The sequence below is a fragment of the Opisthocomus hoazin genome, chromosome 2, assembly GCF_030867145.1.
Source record: "Opisthocomus hoazin isolate bOpiHoa1 chromosome 2, bOpiHoa1.hap1, whole genome shotgun sequence".
Classification (NCBI taxonomy): domain Eukaryota; kingdom Metazoa; phylum Chordata; class Aves; order Opisthocomiformes; family Opisthocomidae; genus Opisthocomus; species Opisthocomus hoazin.
This window is the reverse complement of record NC_134415.1, coordinates 48,702,098-48,723,173: the sequence shown is the minus strand read 5'-3', so window position 1 is coordinate 48,723,173 and position 21,076 is coordinate 48,702,098.

Below are 21,076 nucleotides of genomic sequence, written 5' to 3'. Positions count from 1 at the left end.
GGCTGACCAACAGCTTTGCAGGCTAGCTGTTTCTGGCTGTGATCTATCTGCAGACATTCTCAATGTCGGAGCAGGGCTGCCGGAGGCGCTTGGCACTGACCCCCAAAGCTACCTTGGAAGTTTGAGGTAGCAAGACAAGCAAGCAGCCCCAGTCTCTGTGCCTCTCTGCGAGCAGTGCCATGGGCAGGTGAGGCTGACCAACAGCTTTGCAGGCTAGCTCTTTCTGGCTGCGAGCTATCTGCAGACATTTGCATTTTGGGAGCAGGGCTGCCGGAGTCGCCCAGCACGGACCCCCAAAAATGCGATGGAAGTTTGAGGTGGCAAGACAAGCAGGCAACCCCAGTCTCTGTGCTTCTCTGCGAGCAGTGAAATGGACAGATGAGGCTGAGCAAGAGCTTTGCAGGCTAGCTCTTTCTGGCTGCGAGCTATCTGCAGATGTTCGCATTTTCGGATCAGGGCAGCCAGAGATCTTCGGCACGGACCGCCAAAGTTATGTTTGAATTTTGAGGTGGGAAGACAAGCAAGCAGCCCCCGTCTCTGTGCCTCTGTGCGAGCAGTGCCATGGGCAGATAATTCTTAGCAACAGCTTTCCAGGCTACCCCCTTCTCGCTGCGAGCTATCTGCAGACGCTCGCATTTTCGGAGCAGGCCTACTTGAGAAGCCAAGTATGGACAACCTCCATTCGCAGGCTATGTTGGAAGTTTGATGTGGCAAAACAAGCAAGCAGTCCCAGTCTCTGTTCCTCTGTGCGAGCAGTGCCATGGGCAGATGCTGCTTAGAAACAGCTTTCCTGGCTAGCTCTTTCTGACTGCGAGCTATCTGCAGACGTTCGCATTTCGGGAGCAGGGCTGCTTGAGACTCTCGGCACGGACCCCCTCCATTCCCAAGCTACGTTTGAAGTTTGAGGTGGCAAGACAAGCAAGCAGCCCCAGTCTCTGTTCCTCTGTGCGAGCAGTGCCATGGGCAGATGAGGCTGAGCAATAGCTTTGCAGGCTAGCTCTTTCTGGCTGCGAGCTATCTGCAGACGTTCGCATTTTGGGAGCAGGGCTGCGAAAAGCGCCCGGCAGGGACCTCCTGTCTACATTTGGATATTGAGGTGACAAGAGAAGCAAGCAGCCCCAGTCTCTGTGCCTCTGTGTGAACAGTGCCATGGGCAGGTGAGGCTGAGCAACAGCTTTGCAGGCTAGCTCTTTCTGGCTGCGAGCTATCTGCACTCATTCGCATTTTGGGAGAAGGGCTGCTAGAGATCTTCGGCACGGACCGCCAAAGATACGTTGGAAGTTTGAGGTGGCAAGACAAGCAGGCAACCCCAGTCTCTTTTCCTCTCTGCGAGCAGTGAAATGGGCAGATGAGGCTGAGCAACAGCTTTGCAGGCTAGCTCTTTCTGGCTGTGAGCTATCTGCAGACGTTCACACTTTGGGAGCAGGGCTGCCGGAGTTCTTCGGCACGGACCCCCAAAGCTACGTTTGCAGTTTGAGGTGGCAAGACAAGCAGGCAACCCCAGTCTCTGTTCCTCTCTGCGAGCAGTGAAATGGGCAGATGAGGCTGAACAACAGCTTTCCAGGCTAGCACCTTCTGGCTGCCAGCTATCTGCAGACGTACGCATTTTAAAAGCAGGGCTGGGAAAGGAGCCTGGCAGGTACACAATCTTTCCCAGTCTACATTTGAAGTTTGAGGTGCAAGACAAGCAAGCAGCCCCAGTCTCTGTGCCTCTGTGCGAGCAGTGCCATGGGCAGATGAGGCTGAACAACAGCTGTCCAGGCTAGCCCCTTCTCGCTGCGAGCTATCTGCAGACGTTCGCATTTTCGGTGCAGGCCTACTTGAGACGCCCGATATAGAAAACCTACATTCCCAGGTTATGTTGGAAGTTTGATGTGGCAAAACAAGCAAGCAGTCCCAGTCTCTGTTCCTCTGTGCGAGCAGTGCCATGGGCAGATGCTGCTTAGCAACAGCTTTCCTGGCTAGCTCTTTCTGACAGCGAGCTATCTGCAGACATTCGCATTTTGGGAACAGGGCTGCTTGAGACTCTCGGCACGGACCCCCTCCATTCCCAGGCTACATTTGAAGTTTGAGGTGGCAAGACAAGCAAGCAGCCCCTGTCTCTGTGCTTCACTGCGAGCAGTGAAATGGGCAGATGAGGCTGAGCAACAGCTTTCCAGGATAGCCCTTTCTGGCTGTGAGCTATCTGCAGACATTCGCATTTTGGGAGCAGGACTGCCGGAGAAGATCGGCACGGACTCCCGAAGCTGCGACTGAAGTTTGAGGTGGCAAGACAAGCAAGCAGCCCCAGTCTCTGTGCCTCTGTGCGAGCAGTGCCATGGGCAGATGAGGCTGAGCAACAGCTTTGCAGGCTAGCTCTTTCTGGCTGCGAGCTATCTGCAGACGTTCGCATTTTGGGAGCAGGGCTGCCGGAGGCTCCCGGCAAGGAAAACCAAAGCTACGTTTGAAGTTTGAGGTGGCAAGACAAGCAAGCAGCCCCAGTCTCTCTGGCTCTCTGCGAGCAGTGAAATGGGCAGGTGAGTATTAGCAACAGCTTTCCAGGCTAGCCCCTTCTCGCTGCGAGCAATCTGCAGACGTTCGCATTTTCGGAGCAGGCCTACTTGAGACGCCAAGTATGGACAACCTCCATTCGCAGGCTATGTTGGAAGTTTGATGTGGCAAAGCAAGCAAGCAGCCCCAGTCTCTGTGCCTCTGTGCGAGCAGTGCCATGGGCAGATGATGCTTAGCAACAGCTTTCCTGGCTAGCTCTTTCTGGCTGCGAGCTATCTGCAGACATTCGCATTTTCGCAGAAGGGCTGAAGGAGGCCCTCGGCACGGACCTCCAAAGCTAGGATGGAAGTTTGAGGTGGCAAGACAAGCAAGCAGACCCAGTCTCTGTGCCTCTGTGCGAGCAGTGCCATGGGCAGATAATTCTTAGCAACAGCTTTCCAGGCTACCCCCTTCTCGCTGCGAGCTATCTGCAGACGCTCGCATTTTCGGAGCAGGCCTACTTGAGAAGCCAAGTATGGACAACCTCCATTCGCAGACTATGTTGGAAGTTTTATGTGGCAAAACAAGCAAGCAGACCCAGTCTCTGTTCCTCTGTGCGAGCAGTGCCATGGGCAGATGCTGCTTAGTAACAGCTTTCCTGGCTAGCTCTTTCTGACTGCGAGCTATCTGCAGACGTTCGCATTTCGGGAGCAGGGCTGCTTGAGACTCTCGGCACGGACCCCCTCCATTCCCAAGCTACGTTTGAAGTTTGAGGTGGCAAGACAAGCAAGCAGCCCCAGTCTCTGTGCCTCTGTGCTAGCAGTGCCATGGGCAGATGAGGCAGAGCATCAGCTTTGTAAGCTAGCTCTTTCTGGCTGCGAGCTATCTGCAGACTTTCTCAATGTCGGAGCAGGGCTGCCGGAGGCGCTTGGCACTGACCCCCAAAGATGAGATGGAAGTTTGAGGTAGCAAGACAAGCAAGCAGCCCCAGTCTCTGTGCCTCTGTGCGAGCAGTGCCATGGGCAGATGAGGCTGAGCAACGCCTTTCCAGGCTAGCCCTTTCCGGCTGCGAGCTATCTGAGACGTTTGCATTTTGGGAGCAGGGCTGCGAAAAGTGCCTGGCAGGGACCTCCGGTCTACATTTGGATATTTAGGTGGCAAGAGAAGCAAGCAGCCCCAGTCTTTTTTTCTGTGCGAGCAGTGCCATGGGCAGATGAGGCTGAGCAACAGCTTTGCAGGCTAGCTCTTTCTGACGCGAGCTATATGCAGACGTTCGCATTTTCGGTGCAGGCCTACTTGAGACGCCCGATATAGAAAACCTACATTCCCAGGTTATGTTGGAAGTTTGATGTGGCAAAACAAGCAAGCAGTCCCAGTCTCTGTTCCTCTGTGCAAGCAGTGCCATGGGCAGATGATGCTTAGCAACAGCTTTCCTGGCTAGCTCTTTCTGACTGCGAGCTATCTGCAGACATTCGCATTTTGGGAGCAGGGCTGCTTGAGACTCTCGGCACGGACCCCCTCCATTCCCAGTCTACGTTTGAAGTTTTGAGGTGGCAAGACAAGCAGGCAACCCCAGTCTCTCTTCCTCTCTGCGAGCAGTGAAATGGGCAGATGAGGCTGAGCAACAGCTTTGCAGGCTAGCTGTTTCTGGCTGTGATCTATCTGCAGACATTCTCAATGTCGGAGCAGGGCTGCCGGAGGCGCTTGGCACTGACCCCCAAAGCTACCTTGGAAGTTTGAGGTAGCAAGACAAGCAAGCAGCCCCAGTCTCTGTGCCTCTCTGCGAGCAGTGCCATGGGCAGGTGAGGCTGACCAACAGCTTTGCAGGCTAGCTCTTTCTGGCTGCGAGCTATCTGCAGACATTTGCATTTTGGGAGCAGGGCTGCCGGAGTCGCCCAGCACGGACCCCCAAAAATGCGATGGAAGTTTGAGGTGGCAAGACAAGCAGGCAACCCCAGTCTCTGTGCTTCTCTGCGAGCAGTGAAATGGACAGATGAGGCTGAGCAAGAGCTTTGCAGGCTAGCTCTTTCTGGCTGCGAGCTATCTGCAGATGTTCGCATTTTCGGATCAGGGCAGCCAGAGATCTTCGGCACGGACCGCCAAAGTTATGTTTGAATTTTGAGGTGGGAAGACAAGCAAGCAGCCCCCGTCTCTGTGCCTCTGTGCGAGCAGTGCCATGGGCAGATAATTCTTAGCAACAGCTTTCCAGGCTACCCCCTTCTCGCTGCGAGCTATCTGCAGACGCTCGCATTTTCGGAGCAGGCCTACTTGAGAAGCCAAGTATGGACAACCTCCATTCGCAGGCTATGTTGGAAGTTTGATGTGGCAAAACAAGCAAGCAGTCCCAGTCTCTGTTCCTCTGTGCGAGCAGTGCCATGGGCAGATGCTGCTTAGAAACAGCTTTCCTGGCTAGCTCTTTCTGACTGCGAGCTATCTGCAGACGTTCGCATTTCGGGAGCAGGGCTGCTTGAGACTCTCGGCACGGACCCCCTCCATTCCCAAGCTACGTTTGAAGTTTGAGGTGGCAAGACAAGCAAGCAGCCCCAGTCTCTGTTCCTCTGTGCGAGCAGTGCCATGGGCAGATGAGGCTGAGCAATAGCTTTGCAGGCTAGCTCTTTCTGGCTGCGAGCTATCTGCAGACGTTCGCATTTTGGGAGCAGGGCTGCGAAAAGCGCCCGGCAGGGACCTCCTGTCTACATTTGGATATTGAGGTGACAAGAGAAGCAAGCAGCCCCAGTCTCTGTGCCTCTGTGTGAACAGTGCCATGGGCAGGTGAGGCTGAGCAACAGCTTTGCAGGCTAGCTCTTTCTGGCTGCGAGCTATCTGCACTCATTCGCATTTTGGGAGAAGGGCTGCTAGAGATCTTCGGCACGGACCGCCAAAGATACGTTGGAAGTTTGAGGTGGCAAGACAAGCAGGCAACCCCAGTCTCTTTTCCTCTCTGCGAGCAGTGAAATGGGCAGATGAGGCTGAGCAACAGCTTTGCAGGCTAGCTCTTTCTGGCTGTGAGCTATCTGCAGACGTTCACACTTTGGGAGCAGGGCTGCCGGAGTTCTTCGGCACGGACCCCCAAAGCTACGTTTGCAGTTTGAGGTGGCAAGACAAGCAGGCAACCCCAGTCTCTGTTCCTCTCTGCGAGCAGTGAAATGGGCAGATGAGGCTGAACAACAGCTTTCCAGGCTAGCACCTTCTGGCTGCCAGCTATCTGCAGACGTACGCATTTTAAAAGCAGGGCTGGGAAAGGAGCCTGGCAGGTACACAATCTTTCCCAGTCTACATTTGAAGTTTGAGGTGCAAGACAAGCAAGCAGCCCCAGTCTCTGTGCCTCTGTGCGAGCAGTGCCATGGGCAGATGAGGCTGAACAACAGCTGTCCAGGCTAGCCCCTTCTCGCTGCGAGCTATCTGCAGACGTTCGCATTTTCGGTGCAGGCCTACTTGAGACGCCCGATATAGAAAACCTACATTCCCAGGTTATGTTGGAAGTTTGATGTGGCAAAACAAGCAAGCAGTCCCAGTCTCTGTTCCTCTGTGCGAGCAGTGCCATGGGCAGATGCTGCTTAGCAACAGCTTTCCTGGCTAGCTCTTTCTGACAGCGAGCTATCTGCAGACATTCGCATTTTGGGAGCAGGGCTGCTTGAGACTCTCGGCACGGACCCCCTCCATTCCCAGGCTACATTTGAAGTTTGAGGTGGCAAGACAAGCAAGCAGCCCCTGTCTCTGTGCTTCACTGCGAGCAGTGAAATGGGCAGATGAGGCTGAGCAACAGCTTTCCAGGATAGCCCTTTCTGGCTGTGAGCTATCTGCAGACATTCGCATTTTGGGAGCAGGACTGCCGGAGAAGATCGGCACGGACTCCCGAAGCTGCGACTGAAGTTTGAGGTGGCAAGACAAGCAAGCAGCCCCAGTCTCTGTGCCTCTGTGCGAGCAGTGCCATGGGCAGATGAGGCTGAGCAACAGCTTTGCAGGCTAGCTCTTTCTGGCTGCGAGCTATCTGCAGACGTTCGCATTTTGGGAGCAGGGCTGCCGGAGGCTCCCGGCAAGGAAAACCAAAGCTACGTTTGAAGTTTGAGGTGGCAAGACAAGCAAGCAGCCCCAGTCTCTCTGGCTCTCTGCGAGCAGTGAAATGGGCAGGTGAGTATTAGCAACAGCTTTCCAGGCTAGCCCCTTCTCGCTGCGAGCAATCTGCAGACGTTCGCATTTTCGGAGCAGGCCTACTTGAGACGCCAAGTATGGACAACCTCCATTCGCAGGCTATGTTGGAAGTTTGATGTGGCAAAGCAAGCAAGCAGCCCCAGTCTCTGTGCCTCTGTGCGAGCAGTGCCATGGGCAGATGATGCTTAGCAACAGCTTTCCTGGCTAGCTCTTTCTGGCTGCGAGCTATCTGCAGACATTCGCATTTTCGCAGAAGGGCTGAAGGAGGCCCTCGGCACGGACCTCCAAAGCTAGGATGGAAGTTTGAGGTGGCAAGACAAGCAAGCAGACCCAGTCTCTGTGCCTCTGTGCGAGCAGTGCCATGGGCAGATAATTCTTAGCAACAGCTTTCCAGGCTACCCCCTTCTCGCTGCGAGCTATCTGCAGACGCTCGCATTTTCGGAGCAGGCCTACTTGAGAAGCCAAGTATGGACAACCTCCATTCGCAGACTATGTTGGAAGTTTGATGTGGCAAAACAAGCAAGCAGACCCAGTCTCTGTTCCTCTGTGCGAGCAGTGCCATGGGCAGATGCTGCTTAGTAACAGCTTTCCTGGCTAGCTCTTTCTGACTGCGAGCTATCTGCAGACGTTCGCATTTCGGGAGCAGGGCTGCTTGAGACTCTCGGCACGGACCCCCTCCATTCCCAAGCTACGTTTGAAGTTTGAGGTGGCAAGACAAGCAAGCAGCCCCAGTCTCTGTGCCTCTGTGCTAGCAGTGCCATGGGCAGATGAGGCAGAGCATCAGCTTTGTAAGCTAGCTCTTTCTGGCTGCGAGCTATCTGCAGACTTTCTCAATGTCGGAGCAGGGCTGCCGGAGGCGCTTGGCACTGACCCCCAAAGATGAGATGGAAGTTTGAGGTAGCAAGACAAGCAAGCAGCCCCAGTCTCTGTGCCTCTGTGCGAGCAGTGCCATGGGCAGATGAGGCTGAGCAACGCCTTTCCAGGCTAGCCCTTTCCGGCTGCGAGCTATCTGAGACGTTTGCATTTTGGGAGCAGGGCTGCGAAAAGTGCCTGGCAGGGACCTCCGGTCTACATTTGGATATTTAGGTGGCAAGAGAAGCAAGCAGCCCCAGTCTTTTTTTCTGTGCGAGCAGTGCCATGGGCAGATGAGGCTGAGCAACAGCTTTGCAGGCTAGCTCTTTCTGACGCGAGCTATATGCAGACGTTCGCATTTTCGGTGCAGGCCTACTTGAGACGCCCGATATAGAAAACCTACATTCCCAGGTTATGTTGGAAGTTTGATGTGGCAAAACAAGCAAGCAGTCCCAGTCTCTGTTCCTCTGTGCAAGCAGTGCCATGGGCAGATGATGCTTAGCAACAGCTTTCCTGGCTAGCTCTTTCTGACTGCGAGCTATCTGCAGACATTCGCATTTTGGGAGCAGGGCTGTTTGAGACTCTCGGCACGGACCCCCTCCATTCCCAGTCTACGTTTGAAGTTTTGAGGTGGCAAGACAAGCAAGCAGCCCCAGTCTCTGTGCTTCACTGCGAGCAGTGAAATGGGCAGATGAGGCTGAGCAACAGCTTTCCAGGATAGCCCTTTCTGGCTGTGAGCTATCTGCAGACGTTCACACTTTGGGAGCAGGGCTGCCGGAGTTCTTCGGCAAGGACCCCCAAAGCTACGTTTGCAGTTTGAGGTGGCAAGACAAGCAGGCAACCCCAGTCTCTCTTCCTCTCTGCGAGCAGTGAAATGGGCAGATGAGGCTGAGCAACAGCTTTCCAGGATAGCCCTTTCTGGCTGCGAGCTATCTGCAGACGTTCACACTTTGGGAGCAGGGCTGCCGGAGTTCTTCGGCACGGACCCCCAAAGCTACGTTTGCAGTTTGAGGTGGCAAGACAAGCAGGCAACCCCAGTCTCTGTGCTTCTCTGCGAGCAGTGAAATGGACAGATGAGGCTGAGCAACAGCTTTGCAGGCTAGCTCTTTCTGCCTGCGATCTATCTGCAGATGTTTGCAGTTTTGGAGCAGGGCTGCCGGAGGCGCGCAAACATGGACACTAAGGCTACGTTGGAAGTTTGAGATGGCAAGACAAGCAAGCAGCCCCAGTCTCTGTGCCTCTGCGCGCGCAGTGCCATCGGCAGATGAGGCTGAGCAACAGCTTTGCCAGCTAGCTGTTTCTGGCTGCGACCTATCTGCAGACGATTGTATTTTGGGAGCAGGGCTGCCAGAGACGCCTGTCATGGACCGCGAAGCTACGTTGGAAGTTTGAGGTGGCAAGACAAGCAGGCAACCCCAGTCTCTGTGCCTGTGCGAGCAGTGCCATGGGTAGATGAGGCTGAGCAACAGCTTTGCAGGATAGCTTTTCTGGCTGCGAGCTATCTGCAGACGTTCGCATTTTGGGAGCAAGACTGCCGGAGACTCCCGGTACTGACTCCGAAAGACAAGTTGGAATTTTGAGGTGGCAAGACAAGCAAGCAGCCCCAGGCTCTTTTGACTCTGTGCGAGCAGTGCCATGGGCAGATGAGGCTGAGCAACAGCTTTTCAGGCTAGGTTTATGGATGTGAGCTCTTTGCAGAGTTTCGCATTTTGGGAGCAGGGCTGCCGCAGACGTTCAGCACGTACTCTTAAAGTTACTTTTGAAGTTTGAGGTGGCAACACAATCAGCCCCAGTCTCTGTGCCTCTGTGCGAGCAGTGCCATGGGCAGATGAGGCTGAGCAACAGCTTTGCCAGCTAACTCTATCTGGCTGTGAGCTATCTGCAGACGTTTGTATTTTGGGAGTAGGGCTGCCGGAGGCGCCTGTCATGGACACCGAAGCTACGTTGGAAGTTTGAGGTGGCAAGACAAGCAAGCAGCCCCAGTGTCTTTTGCCTCTGTGCGAGCAGTGCCATGAGCAGGTGAGGCTGAGCAGCAGCTTTGCAGGCTAGCTTTTTCTGGCTGCGAGCTATCCGCAGACATTCGCATTTTGGGAGCAGGGCTGCCGGTGGCTCCTGGCATGGATCCCGAAAGCTAAGCTTGAAGTTTGAGGTGGCAAGACAAGCAGACAACCCCACTCTCTGTCTCTGTGCAAGCAGTGCCATGGGCAGATGAGGCTGAGCAGCAGCTTTCCAGGCTAGCTCATTCTGGCTGACAGCTATCTGCAGACGTTCACACTTTGGGAGCAGGGCTGCCGGAGTTCTTCGGCACGGACCCCCAAAGCTACGTTTGCAGTTTGAGGTGGCAAGATAAGCAAGCAGCCCCAGTCTCTGTGCCTCTGTGCGAGCAGTGCCATGGGCAGATGAGGCTGAGCATCAGCTTTGCCGGCTAGCTCTTTCTGGCTTTGAGCTATCTGCAGATGTTTGTATTTTGGGAGCAGGGCTGCCGGAGGCTCCTGTCATGGACCCCAAAGATACGTTGGAAGTTTGAGGTGGCAAGACAAGCAGGCAACCCCAGTCTCTGTGCCTCTGTACGAGCAGTGCCATGGGCAGATGAGGCTGAGCAGGAGCTTTCCAGGCTAGCTCTTTCTGGCTGCGAGCTATCTGCAGACGTTCACACTTTGGGAGCAGGGCTGCCGAAGATCTTCGGCACGGACCGCCAAAGCTACGTTGTAAGTTTGAGATGACAAGACAAGCAAGCAGCCTCAGTCTCTGTGCCTCTGTGCGAGCAGTGCCATGGGCAGATGAGGCTGAGCAACAGCTTTGCAGGCTAGCTCTTTCTGGCTTTGAGCTATCTGCAGATGTTTGTATTTTGGGAGCAGGGCTGCCGGAGGCTCCTGTCATGGACCCCAAAGCTACGTTGGAAGTTTGAGGTGGCAAGACAAGCAGGCAACCCCAGTCTCTGTGCCTCTGTACGAGCAGTGCCATGGGCAGATGAGGCTGAGCAGGAGCTTTCCAGGCTAGCTCTTTCTGGCTGCGAGCTATCTGCAGACGTTCGCACTTTTGGGAGCAGGGCTGCCGAAGATCTTCGGCAGGGACCGCCAAAGATACGTTGTAAGTTTGAGATGACAAGACAAGCAAGCAGCCTCAGTCTCTGTGCCTCTGTGCGAGCAGTGCGATGGGCAGATGAGGCTGAGCAACAGCTTTGCCAGCTAGCTCTTTCTGGCTGTGAGCTATCTGCAGAAGTTCTCAATTTCGGAGCAGGGCTGCGGAGGCGCCCGGCATGGACACCGAAAGCTACGTTTGAAGATTGAAATGGCAAGACAAGCAGGCAACACCAGTCTCTGTGCCTGTGCGAGCAGTGCGATGGGCAGATGAGGCTGAGCAACAGCTTTGCAGGCTAGCTTTTATGGATGCGAGCTCTCTGCAGATGTTCGCACTTTGTGAGCAGGGCTGCCGGAGATCTTCAGCACGGACCGCCAAAGCTACGTTTGAAGCTTGAGGCGGCAAGACAAGCAAGCAGCCCCAGTCTCTGTGCCTCTGTGCGAGCAGTACCATGGGCAGATGAGGCTGAGCAACAGCTTTTCAGGCTAGGTTTATGGATGCGAGCTCTTTGCAGAGTTTCGCATTTTGGGAGCAGGGCTGCCGCAGACATTCAGCACGAACTCATAAAGTTACTTTTGAAGTTTGAGGTGGCAAGACAAGCAATCAGCCCCAGTCTCTGTGCCTCTGTGCGAGCAGTGCCATGGGTAGATGAGGCTGAGCAACAGCTTTGCCAGCTAGCTCTTTCTGGCTGTGAGCTATCTGCAGACGTTTGTATTTTGGGAGCAGGGCTGCCGGAGGCGCCTGTCATGGACACTGAAGCTACGTTGGAAGTTTGAGGTGGCAAGACAAGCAAGCAGCCCCAGTATCTTTTGCCTCTGTGCGAGCAGTGCCATGAGCAGGTGAGGCTGAGCAGCAGCTTTGCAGGCTAGCTTTTTCTGGCTGCGAGCTATCCGCAGACATTCGCATTTTGGGAGCAGGGATGCCGATGGCTCCTGGCATGGATCCTGAAAGCTAAGCTTGAAGTTTGAGGTGGCAAGACAAGCAGACAACCCCAGTCTCTGTGCCTGTGCAAGCAGTGCCATGGGTAGATGAGGCTGAGCAACAGCTTTGCAGGCTAGATTTTATGGATGCGAGCTCTCTGCAGACGTTCGCACTTTGTGAGCAGGGCTGCCGGAGATCTTCGGCATGGACCGCCGTTTTTTCATTCGCATTTTTGCAGAAGGGCTGAAGGAGGCCCTCGGCACGGACCTTCAAAGCTAGGATGGAAGTTTGAGGTGGCAAGACAAGCAAGCAGACCCAGTCTCTGTGCCTCTGTGCGAGCAGTGCCATGGGCAGATAATTCTTAGCAACAGCTTTCCAGGCTACCCCCTTCTCGCTGCGAGCTATCTGCAGACGCTCGCATTTTCGGAGCAGGCCTACTTGAGAAGCCAAGTATGGACAACCTCCATTCGCAGACTATGTTGGAAGTTTGATGTGGCAAAACAAGCAAGCAGACCCAGTCTCTGTTCCTCTGTGCGAGCAGTGCCATGGGCAGATGCTGCTTAGTAACAGCTTTCCTGGCTAGCTCTTTCTGACTGCGAGCTATCTGCAGACGTTCGCATTTCGGGAGCAGGGCTGCTTGAGACTCTCGGCACGGACCCCCTCCATTCCCAAGCTACGTTTGAAGTTTGAGGTGGCAAGACAAGCAAGCAGCCCCAGTCTCTGTGCCTCTGTGCTAGCAGTGCCATGGGCAGATGAGGCAGAGCATCAGCTTTGTAAGCTAGCTCTTTCTGGCTGCGAGCTATCTGCAGACTTTCTCAATGTCGGAGCAGGGCTGCCGGAGGCGCTTGGCACTGACCCCCAAAGATGAGATGGAAGTTTGAGGTAGCAAGACAAGCAAGCAGCCCCAGTCTCTGTGCCTCTGTGCGAGCAGTGCCATGGGCAGATGAGGCTGAGCAACAGCTTTGCAGGCTAGCCCTTTCTGGCTGCGAGCTATCTGAGACGTTTGCATTTTGGGAGCAGGGCTGCGAAAAGTGCCTGGCAGGGACCTCCGGTCTACATTTGGATATTTAGGTGGCAAGAGAAGCAAGCAGCCCCAGTCTTTTTTTCTGTGCGAGCAGTGCCATGGGCAGATGAGGCTGAGCAACAGCTTTGCAGGCTAGCTCTTTCTGACGCGAGCTATATGCAGACGTTCGCATTTTCGGTGCAGGCCTACTTGAGACGCCCGATATAGAAAACCTACATTCCCAGGTTATGTTGGAAGTTTGATGTGGCAAAACAAGCAAGCAGTCCCAGTCTCTGTTCCTCTGTGCAAGCAGTGCCATGGGCAGATGATGCTTAGCAACAGCTTTCCTGGCTAGCTCTTTCTGACTGCGAGCTATCTGCAGACATTCGCATTTTGGGAGCAGGGCTGTTTGAGACTCTCGGCACGGACCCCCTCCATTCCCAGTCTACGTTTGAAGTTTTGAGGTGGCAAGACAAGCAAGCAGCCCCAGTCTCTGTGCTTCACTGCGAGCAGTGAAATGGGCAGATGAGGCTGAGCAACAGCTTTCCAGGATAGCCCTTTCTGGCTGTGAGCTATCTGCAGACGTTCACACTTTGGGAGCAGGGCTGCCGGAGTTCTTCGGCAAGGACCCCCAAAGCTACGTTTGCAGTTTGAGGTGGCAAGACAAGCAGGCAACCCCAGTCTCTCTTCCTCTCTGCGAGCAGTGAAATGGGCAGATGAGGCTGAGCAACAGCTTTCCAGGATAGCCCTTTCTGGCTGCGAGCTATCTGCAGACGTTCACACTTTGGGAGCAGGGCTGCCGGAGTTCTTCGGCACGGACCCCCAAAGCTACGTTTGCAGTTTGAGGTGGCAAGACAAGCAGGCAACCCCAGTCTCTGTGCTTCTCTGCGAGCAGTGAAATGGACAGATGAGGCTGAGCAACAGCTTTGCAGGCTAGCTCTTTCTGCCTGCGATCTATCTGCAGATGTTTGCAGTTTTGGAGCAGGGCTGCCGGAGGCGCGCAAACATGGACACTAAGGCTACGTTGGAAGTTTGAGATGGCAAGACAAGCAAGCAGCCCCAGTCTCTGTGCCTCTGCGCGCGCAGTGCCATCGGCAGATGAGGCTGAGCAACAGCTTTGCCAGCTAGCTGTTTCTGGCTGCGACCTATCTGCAGACGATTGTATTTTGGGAGCAGGGCTGCCAGAGACGCCTGTCATGGACCGCGAAGCTACGTTGGAAGTTTGAGGTGGCAAGACAAGCAGGCAACCCCAGTCTCTGTGCCTCTGCGCGCGCAGTGCCATCGGCAGATGAGGCTGAGCAACAGCTTTGCCAGCTAGCTGTTTCTGGCTGCGACCTATCTGCAGACGTTTGTATTTTGGGAGCAGGGCTGCCAGAGACGCCTGTCATGGACCGCGAAGCTACGTTGGAAGTTTGAGGTGGCAAGACAAGCAGGCAACCCCAGTCTCTGTGCCTGTGCGAGCAGTGCCATGGGTAGATGAGGCTGAGCAACAGCTTTGCAGGATAGCTTTTCTGGCTGCGAGCTATCTGCAGACTTTCGCATTTTGGGAGGTGTGCTGCCGGAGACGAGCGGCACGGACACCAAAGCTACGTTTGAAGTTTGAGGTGGCAAGACAAGCAAGCAACCCTAGTCTCTTTGCCTCTGTTCGAGCAGTACCATGGGCAGATGAGGCTGAGCAACAGCTTTTCAGGGTAGCTTTTATGGATGCGAGCTATCTGCAGACGTTCGCATTTTGGGAGCAAGACTGCCGGAGACTCCCGGTACTGACTCCGAAAGACAAGTTGGAATTTTGAGGTGGCAAGACAAGCAAGCAGCCCCAGGCTCTTTTGACTCTGTGCGAGCAGTGCCATGGGCAGATGAGGCTGAGCAACAGCTTTTCAGGCTAGGTTTATGGATGTGAGCTCTTTGCAGAGTTTCGCATTTTGGGAGCAGGGCTGCCGCAGACGTTCAGCACGTACTCTTAAAGTTACTTTTGAAGTTTGAGGTGGCAACACAATCAGCCCCAGTCTCTGTGCCTCTGTGCGAGCAGTGCCATGGGCAGATGAGGCTGAGCAACAGCTTTGCCAGCTAACTCTATCTGGCTGTGAGCTATCTGCAGACGTTTGTATTTTGGGAGCAGGGCTGCCGGAGGCGCCTGTCATGGACACCGAAGCTACGTTGGAAGTTTGAGGTGGCAAGACAAGCAAGCAGCCCCAGTGTCTTTTGCCTCTGTGCGAGCAGTGCCATGAGCAGGTGAGGCTGAGCAGCAGCTTTGCAGGCTAGCTTTTTCTGGCTGCGAGCTATCCGCAGACATTCGCATTTTGGGAGCAGGGCTGCCGGTGGCTCCTGGCATGGATCCCGAAAGCTAAGCTTGAAGTTTGAGGTGGCAAGACAAGCAGACAACCCCACTCTCTGTCTCTGTGCAAGCAGTGCCATGGGCAGATGAGGCTGAGCAGCAGCTTTCCAGGCTAGCTCATTCTGGCTGACAGCTATCTGCAGACGTTCACACTTTGGGAGCAGGGCTGCCGGAGTTCTTCGGCACGGACCCCCAAAGCTACGTTTGCAGTTTGAGGTGGCAAGACAAGCAATCAGCCCCAGTCTCTGTGCCTCTGTGCCAGCAGTGCCATGGGCAGATGAGGCTGACCAAAAACCTTCCATGCGAACTCTTCTGGCTACGAACTACCTGCAGACTTTCGCATTTTTGGAGCAGGGCTGCCGGATGTGCCCGGCGCGGGCCCCTAAAGCTACCTTTGAAGTTTGAGGTGGCAAGATAAGCAAGCAGCCCCAGTCTCTGTGCCTCTGTGCGAGCAGTGCCATGGGCAGATGAGGCTGAGCATCAGCTTTGCCGGCTAGCTCTTTCTGGCTTTGAGCTATCTGCAGATGTTTGTATTTTGGGAGCAGGGCTGCCAGAGGCTCCTGTCATGGACCCCAAAGCTACGTTGGAAGTTTGAGGTGGCAAGACAAGCAGGCAACCCCAGTCTCTGTGCCTCTGTACGAGCAGTGCCATGGGCAGATGAGGCTGAGCAGGAGCTTTCCAGGCTAGCTCTTTCTGGCTGCGAGCTATCTGCAGACGTTCGCACTTTGGGAGCAGGGCTGCCGAAGATCTTCGGCACGGACCGCCAAAGATACGTTGTAAGTTTGAGATGACAAGACAAGCAAGCAGCCTCAGTCTCTGTGCCTCTGTGCGAGCAGTGCGATGGGCAGATGAGGCTGAGCAACAGCTTTGCAGGCTAGCTTTTATGGATGCGAGCTCTCTGCAGATGTTCGCACTTTGTGAGCAGGGCTGCCGGAGATCTTCGGCACGGACCGCCAAAGCTACGTTTGAAGCTTGAGGAGGCAAGACAAGGAAGCAGCCCCATTCTCTGTGCCTCTGTGCGAGCAGTGCCATGGGCAGATGAGGCTGAGCAACAGCTTTGCAGGCTAGCTCTTTCTGCCTGCGATCTATCTGCAGATGTTTGCAGTTTTGGAGCAGGGCTGCCGGAGGCGCCCAAGCATGGACACTAAGGCTACGTTGGAAGTTTGAGATGGCAAGACAAGCAAGCAGCCCCAGTCTCTGTGCCTCTGCGCGCGCAGTGCCATCGGCAGATGAGGCTGAGCAACAGCTTTGCCAGCTAGCTGTTTCTGGCTGCGACCTATCTGCAGACGTTTGTATTTTGGGAGCAGGGCTGCCAGAGACGCCTGTCATGGACCGCGAAGCTACGTTGGAAGTTTGAGGTGGCAAGACAAGCAGGCAACCCCAGTCTCTGTGCCTGTGCGAGCAGTGCCATGGGTAGATGAGGCTGAGCAACAGCTTTGCAGGATAGCTTTTCTGGCTGCGAGCTATCTGCAGACATTCGCATTTTGGGAGGTGTGCTGCCGGAGATCTTCGGCACGGACACCAAAGCTACGTTTGAAGTTTGAGGTGGCAAGACAAGCAAGCAACCCTAGTCTCTTTGCCTCTGTTCGAGCAGTACCATGGGCAGATGAGGCTGAGCAACAGCTTTTCAGGGTAGCTTTTATGGATGCGAGCTATCTGCAGACGTTCGCATTTTGGGAGCAAGACTGCCGGAGACTCCCGGTACTGACTCCGAAAGACAAGTTGGAATTTTGAGGTGGCAAGACAAGCAAGCAGCCCCAGGCTCTTTTGACTCTGTGCGAGCAGTGCCATGGGCAGATGAGGCTGAGCAACAGCTTTTCAGGCTAGGTTTATGGATGTGAGCTCTTTGCAGAGTTTCGCATTTTGGGAGCAGGGCTGCCGCAGACGTTCAGCACGTACTCTTAAAGTTACTTTTGAAGTTTGAGGTGGCAACACAATCAGCCCCAGTCTCTGTGCCTCTGTGCGAGCAGTGCCATGGGCAGATGAGGCTGAGCAACAGCTTTGCCAGCTAACTCTATCTGGCTGTGAGCTATCTGCAGACGTTTGTATTTTGGGAGCAGGGCTGCCGGAGGCGCCTGTCATGGACACCGAAGCTACGTTGGAAGTTTGAGGTGGCAAGACAAGCAAGCAGCCCCAGTGTCTTTTGCCTCTGTGCGAGCAGTGCCATGAGCAGGTGAGGCTGAGCAGCAGCTTTGCAGGCTAGCTCTTTCTGGCTGCGAGCTATCTGCAGACTTTCTCAATGTCGGAGCAGGGCTGCCGGAGGCGCTTGGCACTGACCCCCAAAGATGAGATGGAAGTTTGAGGTAGCAAGACAAGCAAGCAGCCCCAGTCTCTGTGCCTCTGTGCGAGCAGTGCCATGGGCAGATGAGGCTGAGCAACGCCTTTCCAGGCTAGCCCTTTCTGGCTGCGAGCTATCTGAGACGTTTGCATTTTGGGAGCAGGGCTGCGAAAAGTGCCTGGCAGGGACCTCCGGTCTACATTTGGATATTTAGGTGGCAAGAGAAGCAAGCAGCCCCAGTCTTTTTTTCTGTGCGAGCAGTGCCATGGGCAGATGAGGCTGAGCAACAGCTTTGCAGGCTAGCTCTTTCTGACGCGAGCTATATGCAGACGTTCGCATTTTCGGTGCAGGCCTACTTGAGACGCCCGATATAGAAAACCTACATTCCCAGGTTATGTTGGAAGTTTGATGTGGCAAAACAAGCAAGCAGTCCCAGTCTCTGTTCCTCTGTGCAAGCAGTGCCATGGGCAGATGATGCTTAGCAACAGCTTTCCTGGCTAGCTCTTTCTGACTGCGAGCTATCTGCAGACATTCGCATTTTGGGAGCAGGGCTGCTTGAGACTCTCGGCACGGACCCCCTCCATTCCCAGTCTACGTTTGAAGTTTTGAGGTGGCAAGACAAGCAAGCAGCCCCAGTCTCTGTGCTTCACTGCGAGCAGTGAAATGGGCAGATGAGGCTGAGCAACAGCTTTCCAGGATAGCCCTTTCTGGCTGTGAGCTATCTGCAGACGTTCACACTTTGGGAGCAGGGCTGCCGGAGTTCTTCGGCACGGACCCCCAAAGCCACGTTTGCAGTTTGAGGTGGCAAGACAAGCAGGCAACCCCAGTCTCTCTTCCTCTCTGCGAGCAGTGAAATGGGCAGATGAGGCTGAGCAACAGCTTTGCAGGCTAGCTCTTTCTGGCTGCGAGCTATCTGCAGACATTTGCATTTTGGGAGTAGGGCTGCCGGAGTCGCCCAGCACGGACCCCCAAAAATGCGATGTAAGTTTGAGGTGGCAAGACAAGCAGGCAACCCCAGTCTCTGTGCTTCTCTGCGAGCAGTGAAATGGACAGATGAGGCTGAGCAAGAGCTTTGCAGGCTAGGTCTTTCTGGCTGCGAGCTATCTGCAGATGTTCGCATTTTCGGATCAGGGCAGCCAGAGATCTTCGGCACGGACCGCCAAAGTTATGTTTGAAGTTTGAGGTGGGAAGACAAGCAAGCAGCCCCCGTCTCTGTGCCTCTGTGCGAGCAGTGCCATGGGCAGATAATTCTTAGCAACAGCTTTCCAGGCTACCCCCTTCTCGCTGCGAGCTATCTGCAGACGCTCGCATTTTCGGAGCAGGCCTACTTGAGAAGCCAAGTATGGACAACCTCCATTCGCAGGCTATGTTGAAAGTTTGATGTGGCAAAACAAGCAAGCAGTCCCAGTCTCTGTTCCTCTGTGCGAGCAGTGCCATGGGCAGATGCTGCTTAGTAACAGCTTTCCTGGCTAGCTCTTTCTGACTGCGAGCTATCTGCAGACGTTCGCATTTCGGGAGCAGGGCTGCTTGAGACTCTCGGCACGGACCCCCTCCATTCCCAAGCTACGTTTGAAGTTTGAGGTGGCAAGACAAGCAAGCAGCCCCAGTCTCTGTGCCTCTGTGTGGGCAGTGCCATGGGCAGATGAGGCTGAGCAATAGCTTTGCAGGCTAGCTCTTTCTGGCTGCGAGCTATCTGCAGACGTTCGCATTTTGGGAGCAGGGCTGCGAAAAGCGCCCGGCAGGGACCTCCTGTCTACATTTGGATATTGAGGTGACAAGAGAAGCAAGCAGCCCCAGTCTCTGTGCCTCTGTGTGAGCAGTGCCATGGGCAGGTGAGGCTGAGCAACAGCTTTGCAGGCTAGCTCTTTCTGGCTGCGAGCTATCTGCACTCATTCGCATTTTGGGAGAAGGGCTGCTAGAGATCTTCGGCACGGACCGCCAAAGATACGTTGGAAGTTTGAGGTGGCAAGACAAGCAGGCAACCCCAGTCTCTTTTCCTCTCTGCGAGCAGTGAAATGGGCAGATGAGGCTGAGCAACAGCTTTCCAGGCTAGCTCTTTCTGGCTGTGAGCTATCTGCAGACATTCTCAATGTCGGAGCAGGGCTGCCGGAGGCGCTTGGCACTGACCCCCAAAGCTACCTTGGAAGTTTGAGGTAGCAAGACAAGCAAGCAGCCCCAGTCTCTGTGCCTCTCTGCGAGCAGTGCCATGGGCAGGTGAGGCTGACCAACAGCTTTGCAGGCTAGCTCTTTCTGGCTGCGAGCTATCTGCAGACATTTGCATTTTGGGAGCAGGGCTGCCGGAGTCGCCCAGCACGGACCCCCAAAAATGCGATGGAAGTTTGAGGTGGCAAGACAAGCAGGCAACCCCAGTCTCTGTGCTTCTCTGCGAGCAGTGAAATGGACAGATGAGGCTGAGCAAGAGCTTTGCAGGCTAGCTCTTTCTGGCTGCGAGCTATCTTCAGATGTTCGCATTTTCGGATCAGGGCAGCCAGAGATCTTCGGCACGGACCGCCAAAGTTATGTTTGAAGTTTGAGGTGGGAAGACAAGCAAGCAGCCCCCGTCTCTGTGCCTCTGTGCGAGCAGTGCCATGGGCAGATAATTCTTAGCAACAGCTTTCCAGGCTACCCCCTTCTCGCTGCGAGCTATCTGCAGACGCTCGCATTTTCGGAGCAGGCCTACTTGAGAAGCCAAGTATGGACAACCTCCATTCGCAGGCTATGTTGGAAGTTTGATGTGGCAAAACAAGCAAGCAGTCCCAGTCTCTGTTCCTCTGTGCGAGCAGTGCCATGGGCAGATGCTGCTTAGAAACAGCTTTCCTGGCTAGCTCTTTCTGACTGCGAGCTATCTGCAGACGTTCGCATTTCGGGAGCAGGGCTGCTTGAGACTCTCGGCACGGACCCCCTCCATTCCCAAGCTACGTTTGAAGTTTGAGGTGGCAAGACAAGCAAGCAGCCCCAGTCTCTGTGCCTCTGTGTGGGCAGTGCCATGGGCAGATGAGGCTGAGCAATAGCTTTGCAGGCTAGCTCTTTCTGGCTGCGAGCTATCTGCAGACGTTCGCATTTTGGGAGCAGGGCTGCGAAAAGCGCCCGGCAGGGACCTCCTGTCTACATTTGGATATTGAGGTGACAAGAGAAGCAAGCAGCCCCAGTCTCTGTGCCTCTGTGTGAACAGTGCCATGGGCAGGTGAGGCTGAGCAACAGCTTTGCAGGCTAGCTCTTTCTGGCTGCGAGCTATCTGCACTCATTCGCATTTTGGGAGAAGGGCTGCTAGAGATCTTCGGCACGGACCGCCAAAGATACGTTGGAAGTTTGAGGTGGCAAGACAAGCAGGCAACCCCAGTCTCTTTTCCTCTCTGCGAGCAGTGAAATGGGCAGATGAGGCTGAGCAACAGCTTTGCAGGCTAGCTCTTTCTGGCTGTGAGCTATCTGCAGACGTTCACACTTTGGGAGCAGGGCTGCCGGAGTTCTTCGGCACGGACCCCCAAAGCTACGTTTGCAGTTTGAGGTGGCAAGACAAGCAGGCAACCCCAGTCTCTGTTCCTCTCTGCGAGCAGTGAAATGGGCAGATGAGGCTGAACAACAGCTTTCCAGGCTAGCACCTTCTGGCTGCCAGCTATCTGCAGACGTACGCATTTTAAAAGCAGGGCTGGGAAAGGAGCCTGGCAGGTACACAATCTTTCCCAGTCTACATTTGAAGTTTGAGGTGCAAGACAAGCAAGCAGCCCCAGTCTCTGTGCCTCTGTGCGAGCAGTGCCATGGGCAGATGAGGCTGAACAACAGCTGTCCAGGCTAGCCCCTTCTCGCTGCGAGCTATCTGCAGACGTTCGCATTTTCGGTGCAGGCCTACTTGAGACGCCCGATATAGAAAACCTACATTCCCAGGTTATGTTGGAAGTTTGATGTGGCAAAACAAGCAAGCAGTCCCAGTCTCTGTTCCTCTGTGCGAGCAGTGCCATGGGCAGATGCTGCTTAGCAACAGCTTTCC